The 8,942-nt window shown below is 40.6% G+C and overlaps 2 long non-coding RNA genes across 2 annotated transcripts; both read left to right on the top strand.

The window, feature by feature from the left end:
• Positions 1-247: 247 nt before the first annotated feature.
• LOC106935911 (uncharacterized) lies at positions 248-2,263 on the top strand. Its single transcript, XR_001422004.1, has 3 exons — positions 248-518; positions 633-756; positions 1,927-2,263. It is a non-coding gene; the product is annotated as an uncharacterized LOC106935911 (long non-coding RNA).
• A 3,357-nt stretch (positions 2,264-5,620) lies between these two features.
• On the top strand, positions 5,621-8,695 carry LOC106935910 (uncharacterized). Its single transcript, XR_001422002.1, has 4 exons — positions 5,621-5,775; positions 6,994-7,069; positions 7,188-7,303; positions 7,779-8,695. It is a non-coding gene; the product is annotated as an uncharacterized LOC106935910 (long non-coding RNA).
• The last annotated feature ends 247 nt before the right edge of the window (positions 8,696-8,942 follow it).

The following is an 8,942-nucleotide window of genomic DNA, read 5'->3' as shown; positions in this document are numbered from 1 at the left end:
CAAAAATTACAAACTTGGATATATCTTATTATGATTCAGTGTATTACTGTGAAGTGGAAGGAAATCAAGACATAGTCATCTAACTTTTCTACTAATTAAAATCAGACATTTGTGGCAGGGCTGGTCTTTCTCCACTCTTCAAGGAGAAGCAGGTTTAGACGATGGATGGATTAAAGGTGAATTCCCCTGAATTAACATTTAATAGAACCGCCCATCACTACAATTAAATCTAAGATTTTTTCAGGCAAGCCTTTTCCAGCTTTGCAGCTTTTCCGGCTCATCTGAACCAGCATCTGTTTTCAACCTCACCACAGACTCTTGGCTTGTTTCAGTCCTGGACTTTGACTAGATCATTCTTAAACATTACTATGATTTGGTCTCAAGATTTATGCTGATTCTGAAAGGCTTTCATCCATGATTGATCTGATTTTAGATCTACTGCCCAGCTTCTCTGCTCCTACAAAAGAAAAGCATTCCTACAGCATGACTCAGTCAACACCGTGTTCCACAGTAGGGAGGTTTGTTTGGGCTGTTAGCTTTATGCTACATAATGCTCGTCATTGTACATGCACATGTTCCCTGTCACCTTTCTGTTTCAGTCAAACATTGCTTTTTTCTTTCAAATCTTGCAGGATCAATTCTGCTGTCAAGATTCTCCCAGCTAAGCTTTGGATCTCTGCAGCTCCTCCAGAGGTTGCATGGACCTCTCGGCTGATTTTCTGACCAATGCTCTTCTTGTCCAAGCTGTCAGTTTAGGTGAGCAACCATATCTTGGTAATTCATGCTTTCAGATGATGTATTGAACGTTGGTTTTTGTTGTCATAAAGCTGTAATATTCTCTAACAAACCTCAGATTTCACTCTGTATTTGCTTGTTATGTGACATCTGAAGGTAACTGGTTGCTCTGCATGGCATCTAAGTTTTACCTTGCCATGTATTTCTTCCTTAGTGGCTGCAGTCAGCTCTAAACACCCTCATGTAGTTCCAGTAATAATCTCTTCTCATAACCTTCTATATTTGCCATTTTCTTCCATATCTCCATCCTCAGACCTGAACTGTGCTTCTCTGGCTCCGCCTGCTCTTCTATGTTGTCTCATTTGAGCATCTTATTGCATCTCGCACCTCTCCTTCTCGTCTACCTCCATCTCTGCCAGCTGCCTAGTATTCATTTGGCGTTCATCCCTGCTTCCGCTTCTCCTCCGCTCTTCACTCCGCCTCAGTCATATTTATGTTTACACATTAGCTTTCTTTTCACCTCGATTCCACGGCTCCGTCCGTTGTTATTAAACTTCCTCGACGCATAAATTGGAGGGAGAAAACGAGACGGACTCCATCCATTCTCGCTGCTTCCCGGCCCTTTCTGCTCGCCCCCAGAGACGCCGCTGCATTGTACATTTGTTTGTCTGCAAGTCACCTGCAGTATCTCAGCCCATTTAGTAAAATGTGGCAGTGTTGGGGAAAAGATGTATTGCTCCCTAAAATTTCAATTTGCCCAAGGGAGCTAGCCATAATTACAGTTCAGTAAAAGCTGCGTGTCGACTAATTACCGGTCCAAAGGTCTTCCTGCATCATTTATTGCTGAAACATATTTATTGCCTCCTTACGTTATGTGCCTCCTTCCCTGCATCACTTTGGCTTGCAAGTTGTCCCTCTTCTACACGTCTTTTTAAAGCTCTTCTCGCACACGCCTCCTCACTTTTGCTTTCATTCTTGGTCTCGTACACTCTTGTTATCTAACAATGTGTTTGCAAATTTCCCTCTGTCCTCCTCATCATGAGCCACCTCCTTCCAAGATGCTCTTTGTCTCCTACTTTTGCTGGCATGGCGGATGTGCAGGCATTCACAATATTCTTTGTATTCTGTGTATTATTCTGAGTCAGTGTTAATAAATGCAGCTGCAAATGCTTTGTGTGAATCTCATTGCAGGGATTCCTTAAGCTCCTAGCTCCTTCAAATTTTGACTCCAAAAAGTGTAAGGTATGAATACACTTTTTTTGGATTGAGGAGAATCCCTTTTACTGGTGCCTTAACAACAAGAGGAAAAGTGGAAACATGATGTGAAGTTGGTGGATTTCTAATCAGAAAAAAAGAAAACAAATCATCTTAGCTAATGCACCCGTACCTTTACCCTCAGCCTTGAAATATCAGCCTTCTCAGTTTGTTTTTTGTATAATGTCACTATTTTGACAGGTGACAGGCTGAGGAAGATAGTTTTTATTATTATTATTATTATTATTCAGAAGGAAGAGGAGCTACAGAGATCCAAAACTCAAGTGAGAAACTCTGACAATTATTAGTTAAGCACTTCAAAAACTCTGAAGAAGAAAGAAATGTTTTTGTATTATTGCATGTGTGTGTGTGTGTGTGTGTGTGTGTGTGTGTGTGTGTGTGTGTGATTAGGGGGAATGACTGAAGGACTGCTCCTAACTCACACCCTCATTTTGTCATGTGTCGAAGAAGAGGACCCAAATTCTGAGGCAGTAAGTAGATCTGAAGACTTAATGGAAAAATAAGAACAAAGAAAACTTACAAAACAACCATGGGAGCAAAGGGAACCAGAGGACAACAAAAAAAACCAACCAAAAAAAAACAAAACGTCAGAAATCAACAAAAGCACAAGGCACATGATCCGGGAACAAGATCGAGAGAGGAGTGATTAAATACTGGGAGAAAGCTGGACCAATAGACCAGGCTGACTGACTAAGAGGCTGCAGGTGTGAGAGGAGACAGACAGAGAGACAGACAGAGAGACAGACAGAGAGACAGACAGAGAGAGACGAAGTGGCACAGGGGGTGAGGGAGACTACACAACAGGGGAACTAGGAAAATGAATCTAACAATAAAGAATAACTCGACTTCAGAAACGTAATTAAACTAGAGTAACCAAGCATAACTTGATAAGAAATAAACAAAATTACAATCACCGAGAAAGGACTGAACTAGCATAAAAACAGAAACAAGACTAATGATCTAATGAAAATAAGAAACTAAGGAACACAGAAATGAACCCCAAAACAAACTACTCAATATCCTGACACCTTTCTCCTGCAGGAGCAGTATTAGTTTTTTTAATGAGGCCATTTCTTAACTGCATTTGGAATAAAATATTTTATTCTTGTAAAACTTTAGTTTTACTTTGTTGGGTAAAAATGCTCTCCGACTGGAAGTCATTGCTTACTATGAAACCAATTTTTCAATCCCCCTCCTGCCACTTCAGAAGGGAACTAAATACTAAGTACTGGGAAAACCAGTTTGCAAAATACTTAAGACTCAGTCAAAGTCAGGACTTTAATTGAGAATCTGCAGCACTTGCACATTACTGATGGTGTGACCGGCTCATCACAAAGAGAACTGGGTAAAAATGTTAGTCTGTAGATGTGGACAGCTGCAAATGCTGGTGGTTCTCCAAAAGATTGACTTAAAACAAATGCATGCCACACTTTTCATATCATTATTTGTAAGCAGTTGTGAAAACCGTCAGTCCTTTTCCTTCCTGTTCACAATTATGTGCTACTTTGTCTTGGTGTGCCTCATAAAATCACTACAATATACATTTGGCTGTAATGTGACAAAAAGTAAAAAAAGGTTTCATTGATGTAAGTGATTCTGCATTGCACTGTGCACATAAGTCAAACATTTAGTGCATTTTGCTGAGAACTGAGTCAACACACTGCTGGAAACATTAAATGTAGGTCTGTATAATCAGCCCGATAATTAACCACAGCTAATTAGGAGGAAGCGCTTAGCGATTCATCTCTTCACACTGTTACTGTTACTTACTGATTGCCTTTGAAATTGCTTCACCTTGTTATTAACTGTCTTTTAAATTAAAGCAAGTAATTACATGTTTTATTTTTATTTATTTATTTTTTACAGGCAACGTATCAAGAAAGCAGTGAACACGTTGCTTTTTATCGAGTCTTGATTTGAAAGGAGAAGGTAGATCTTTGCAGTGCTAATTACAGGAAACACTTCACTTGCATTGTTTGCAAAGAAAGAGCTCTCAGGTTGAGGAACAACTCCAGCAGCGGAGCTGCATTGACTAACAATGGGGCTCGAAGAGGCTAATGTAAAGAGACACACACTGGACGGAGCACCGCTGGGCTTCTGCATGATTCACACCAACAGAGTCCACTTATGTAAATAGACAGTGCTTTTTTTTTTCTTAAGGGGAGGGGAACATGATGATAATCTGCCATTAAACCTCTCATTTGTATTCACAGCAAAAGGGACCAAGCTCTCTAATGGCTGAGCTGAACTAAACTGGTGACAGTCTTCATTTGACTGTGGATTCAGGGAAGTAAACATCGGCAAATTAGTCTGAATCATGCAGCAACGTCCCCAGACCAGCCTCAGAATCTGAGGATGTTTCTTTCAATTTTGTCAAAATGCATCATTTTATGTTCTGATCTTTTCAGGATCACAGAGAGTGCGTTTCTATGACATCACCTAATTACTCTGGTTAAAAGGACTGGGGGGGGAAATATGGATCGTCATGTTCCCATGCCGACACGAAACGGCCGTCCCTGTCGTTTTCCTGTATCTCATTTTCATGCCACAGAGGACGGCTCGGTGCAAATTCTGCCAGGAATTGAGGTGAAAAAGGTTGTGTTTACGAGGGTGTGTTTTTGTTTACACATATCTGGACTTAGCAGCAGCAGCAGCTCTCTTCAGCTACATTTGTTTAGTCATTCAGAAATTTAGGTTTTGGATGAAGTTAAGGATCATTTTGAAGTTTTGACATGCTGAAAGCTCCCCCCCACCCGCAACACAGGTTTTCATTGCAATGCAAATGACAATTATCCTGGCAGTCCCTCTCAAACTCCTTCTCTTTGGATACGGAGCCAGAAAAAACAATTGGATTCTGAAAAATTGATCCAGCAGGAGGATGATGAGCGCTCTTCATGAATACAAAACACCGCCTTTCTGCATGACCTGCTTGACACAGAATGGTGCACAATTACCAAGCATGTATGGCTTTCTGTATTTGCAGCGTTAGACCTGAAATGGTTTGTCAGCTTGGACAGAATGTTGAAATGCAGATTGCCTCCACTGGCGAGCTCTCGCCGCCGCTGAACGCAGAATGTATTATCTGTAGAGTGCAAAGAGCTCGAGTCGGGGACTTTTGCTGCAGAAAGCGAGTAATGAAAGGAGAGAGTGGGTGGGCGGCCGGGTTTATGGAGGAGATCACTGAAAGATCAGGACAAGCGAGTGCAGTTTCAAACGGGAGTTAACAGGAGAGGCTGACAGGTATTGTAGGAGATTTTAATCTGCTAGAGACTCCAAGTGGGTTGATGTAACTGCGCTGAGACAATTAAGCTGTCTGATTAATAACTGATTCGTATCAATAGCTAAGCTGACAGTTTAATTATCTTGTAAAACTGCAAGCTGAAGCCTTCTCAACTGGTCAAGGTGTGAGACTTGTTTGAGACAAACCGGACGGCTGATTTATTTATTTTTAGGAATCTGTGCAGAGGCCAAAATAATCACTGCAAATGTCTGAATAGAAGGAGAAATAAAAAATGTTGGGTTATTTTCATAACCCAACTTCTGGGTAAGAGATGCTGGGTCATATGTTGAGTTACTTTGACCGGTTGGGTTGATTTTTTTGTTTTGTTTTGTCTTAATGAACTCCACTTAACTGATTCTGTTAGGTTTCAGGTTTGGTTGGCTCAACACTTTACCCAATTGGTTGGGTCAAATACAAACCTCCAATTTCAACTGGACTGTGACCTGATCAGACAACACTGGACTTCTGAATTAAAATAAAACATGGTAAGTTACAATATCATGTTATAATCGTTTTAAAGTTAATAGGGTTATTGTATTTTTTATATACAGATCTTTTAAATTAAATTTATGTAGCTTTAATTTAATTATTTGATTTAACCTATCATCTTCGTTGATAGGGTAATGTTTTTGAAATAATTAATTTAATTCAAAGATAATTTATCCAATTTGGTTTAAAAACAAAAGGTGAGGGTGTGGGAGGGAGAGATGGCGCTTTGCCCCCTGGTTTCCGCTGGCCTCGTTCACTAGCACGCGCAAAAGGTGGTAGCTAAGCTAGAATGCTAATAACGGATCTATAGCGACAAGGAGGGACTGGAGGCTTGCAGTAGCGGTGTCCGAAGCGATCAGTACAGAGTATACAGGTATTCATAGTAATATATCAGTAATATAACTGTTAAATGCCATTTTCATTAAGCCTTTTATTTCTTACTGAACACACTATGCTATGCTATTATACGGTTAACCTGGGTGAAACCGATTGAGGCAGTGGAGAAGAAGAAAAAAAGTATGCACCACCAATGGCAGAGGAGGGGGAAGCTAAAGTTGGATATTATGCTTTCTGTCAAATAAAAGTAATTTTTACAGATTTCTAGTGAAGATTTAACTATGTAACGATTAAATATCTGCTCGATTTATTGAAATATCTCTTAATTTCAAAGTTCTCCGACATGTTTGGAGTCGTCCCCACCGGTGTTCTGTCAGATCAGCACACTCTGTGAGATGTCGTATGCTTAACACGAACTGGCGGCTATACTGTATCTGTCATTACCATATGATTTTATGTAAGCAGCAACATCATCATGACGCAGAAATTAGATAATGCGCACGTATGTTATTCTGGCCATTATTAGCCACCAAGGTGGAATTAAAAACGTACAGTTCTTAGTGAAGACAGCTGGATTAACTTTAGGGTTTTCACAGATCTGCTTCATGTTGTCAGGTATCAGGTTGCGCTGAGGGGAGAGCTGGTGAAAACAAGACTGAACTGTGTGATCTCTCCCGGTGTCCCAAAAACCGATGTTTTACATTTGTTTCAGGGTTATTAGCTGCTAAACATATAGTCAATGTCCTATAATTTGTCTTATTTGCTGTGAAATATTTAGTGATTGTTCTAAATAAAATATTTTTGCACACATTGTGCAGATTATTTTCCACATAGGAAAAAAAAAATGACTTAAATTTTATCACTTTTTCCCCTGAAAGATCTGAAAGATGGATGAGTTTGTAAAACGGAAGCTGACTGAATGGAAACTTTCTGACCTAATCCCTGCTTTTGCAGGTAGGTTAAGTATGTGTGTGTGTGTGTGTGTGTGTGTGTGTGTGTGTACTTAAAAGCATGCATTGGCAGGAATTCTTTGGATTCAAAATATTAATATATAATTTCTAATATATTTCAGCTGCAAACATTGATGAAGAAAGCTTCTTTCTTTTGGATGCTAAGTGCCTGCCATCCCTGATTCCTCACCTTGGTCCTTGTCTGAAATTTCTACGTCATTTTGCAAAATTTCTCGAGGTACGCTTTGAGACATAGGACAAGACAAAATGGGATATGTGTGTTTTAAATATGGAATGTCTTTAGGACATAACATAAGGAATTTTTTTTCTCATCTAAGAGTAATTCATAATACATATTCAGCTGGGCTGACAAATGAAGCATTTCACCCAGTCAGGGTACTTCATACAACCTGAAGCAATTCATTTTCCTGGCTTTTCATATATGCAGGAAATTGATGGAGAAACAGGGAGAGTGAAACAAGTAGCAGTACGAGACACCTTTCAGTATGTTCCTCTCAAATCTATGTTAAAAGTCATTCTTGAAAGTCATGGAACAATTAAGAAAATTCTTGAGTGGCAAAAAATGAAAAAGACAGGCCTTGAGGATTTTAAACATAGAGCATTGTTTCCAACCAATCTTCTTTTTTCTGAAGATGTGTCTATTCCGTTTGTCATGTTTCTGGCCCGTCTGCCTGCGTTGTTTTTCTCCTCAGGACTCACCTCTCCCATCAAGCTCATCTGGCTCACCTGCATGCTGCTGCGCTGGAGCACAATCAGGCTCATGTCTTCCACCTGTTCACCAGCAGTTATATTCAGCTCTCAGGCAGGCAGACAGTGGCAGATTTTTGAAAGCCTTGGTGTGAGTAGATATCCAGCATTTCTTCCTGACCTGACCACGATCTTGAACACGGTTTTTGTCCCTTGGATTTTCCTGCCCTGTCTAGCCCACGTCGGATTCTTCACTGGCTTGTTTTTTTTTCTTCTGCCTTTTGACCTCTGCCTCCTGCCTCGCCTCTGGATTTGACTGTCTGACATTGCCTGCATGTGTTGGACCCTTTTCTGTGCTCTGACCACTGCTCTTCGCCTGCCCCTCAGATAAGTCGTTCCTTGTCCTGCCACCCTGATCCTGCCTCAACCCCTTGACCTCCTAGTTCTGTTTCTTCCTGGATGCGTCACCTGTTGCTAACCACTGTGCTGCCTGGACTCCTCATCCCCCACAACACTTTAAGAAGGTTAGTGGTTTATCTTATTCAGTCTAGACACCCCAAGACTACAACCCACTAACCTGCTTCTCCGTCCTCAGCGGTTCCTGTCCCATTGCCGGTGGTTGCCTGGCCCCTACCCTGATCTTCAATAAAGATCTTCTTTTTTTTTTCTACTTTGTCTGATTGAAATTTTGGGTCCTCAGTTCTAAGCATTACACCATTAGCACTTTACAATGATGACTGCAAGATGGATAATCCACTTGGATCAAGAACGGTCCATAAATTAGGGTTTATATACTATACCATGAAGTGCTTGCCACAAGAGTTTCTTTCTAGTTTAAAATCTCACTTTTTGTTGGCAGTGTACAAAACTGCTGATGTAAAAACCTATGAACTAAATGCTGTATTAGAGCAAATTGTGAAATTAAAGATCTGGAAATGACTGGCTTTCATGTAGAAACTCCATATTTCAAAGGGACTGTCAAGGCTGGAGTGGCACAGGTCTGTGGGGACAACCTTGGACTAAACAGCATACTGGGCTACACAGAAAGTTTTGTTGGAAATAGTGTGTGTAGGTGGTGTCGCATACACAGAGATGTTCTGAAGGTACAGACAATTGAAGACCCTTCAGCATTGCGTGACAAAGCTAATTACAATTCGGACTGTCTTCTA

Source organism: Poecilia latipinna, unplaced genomic scaffold (genome assembly GCF_001443285.1).
Source record: "Poecilia latipinna isolate Pla-1442-1.1 unplaced genomic scaffold, P_latipinna-1.0 Scaffold2043, whole genome shotgun sequence".
NCBI classification, from domain to species: domain Eukaryota; kingdom Metazoa; phylum Chordata; class Actinopteri; order Cyprinodontiformes; family Poeciliidae; genus Poecilia; species Poecilia latipinna.
Note: the sequence above shows the minus strand (reverse complement) of the source record. Positions and strands in the feature narration are given on the sequence as shown.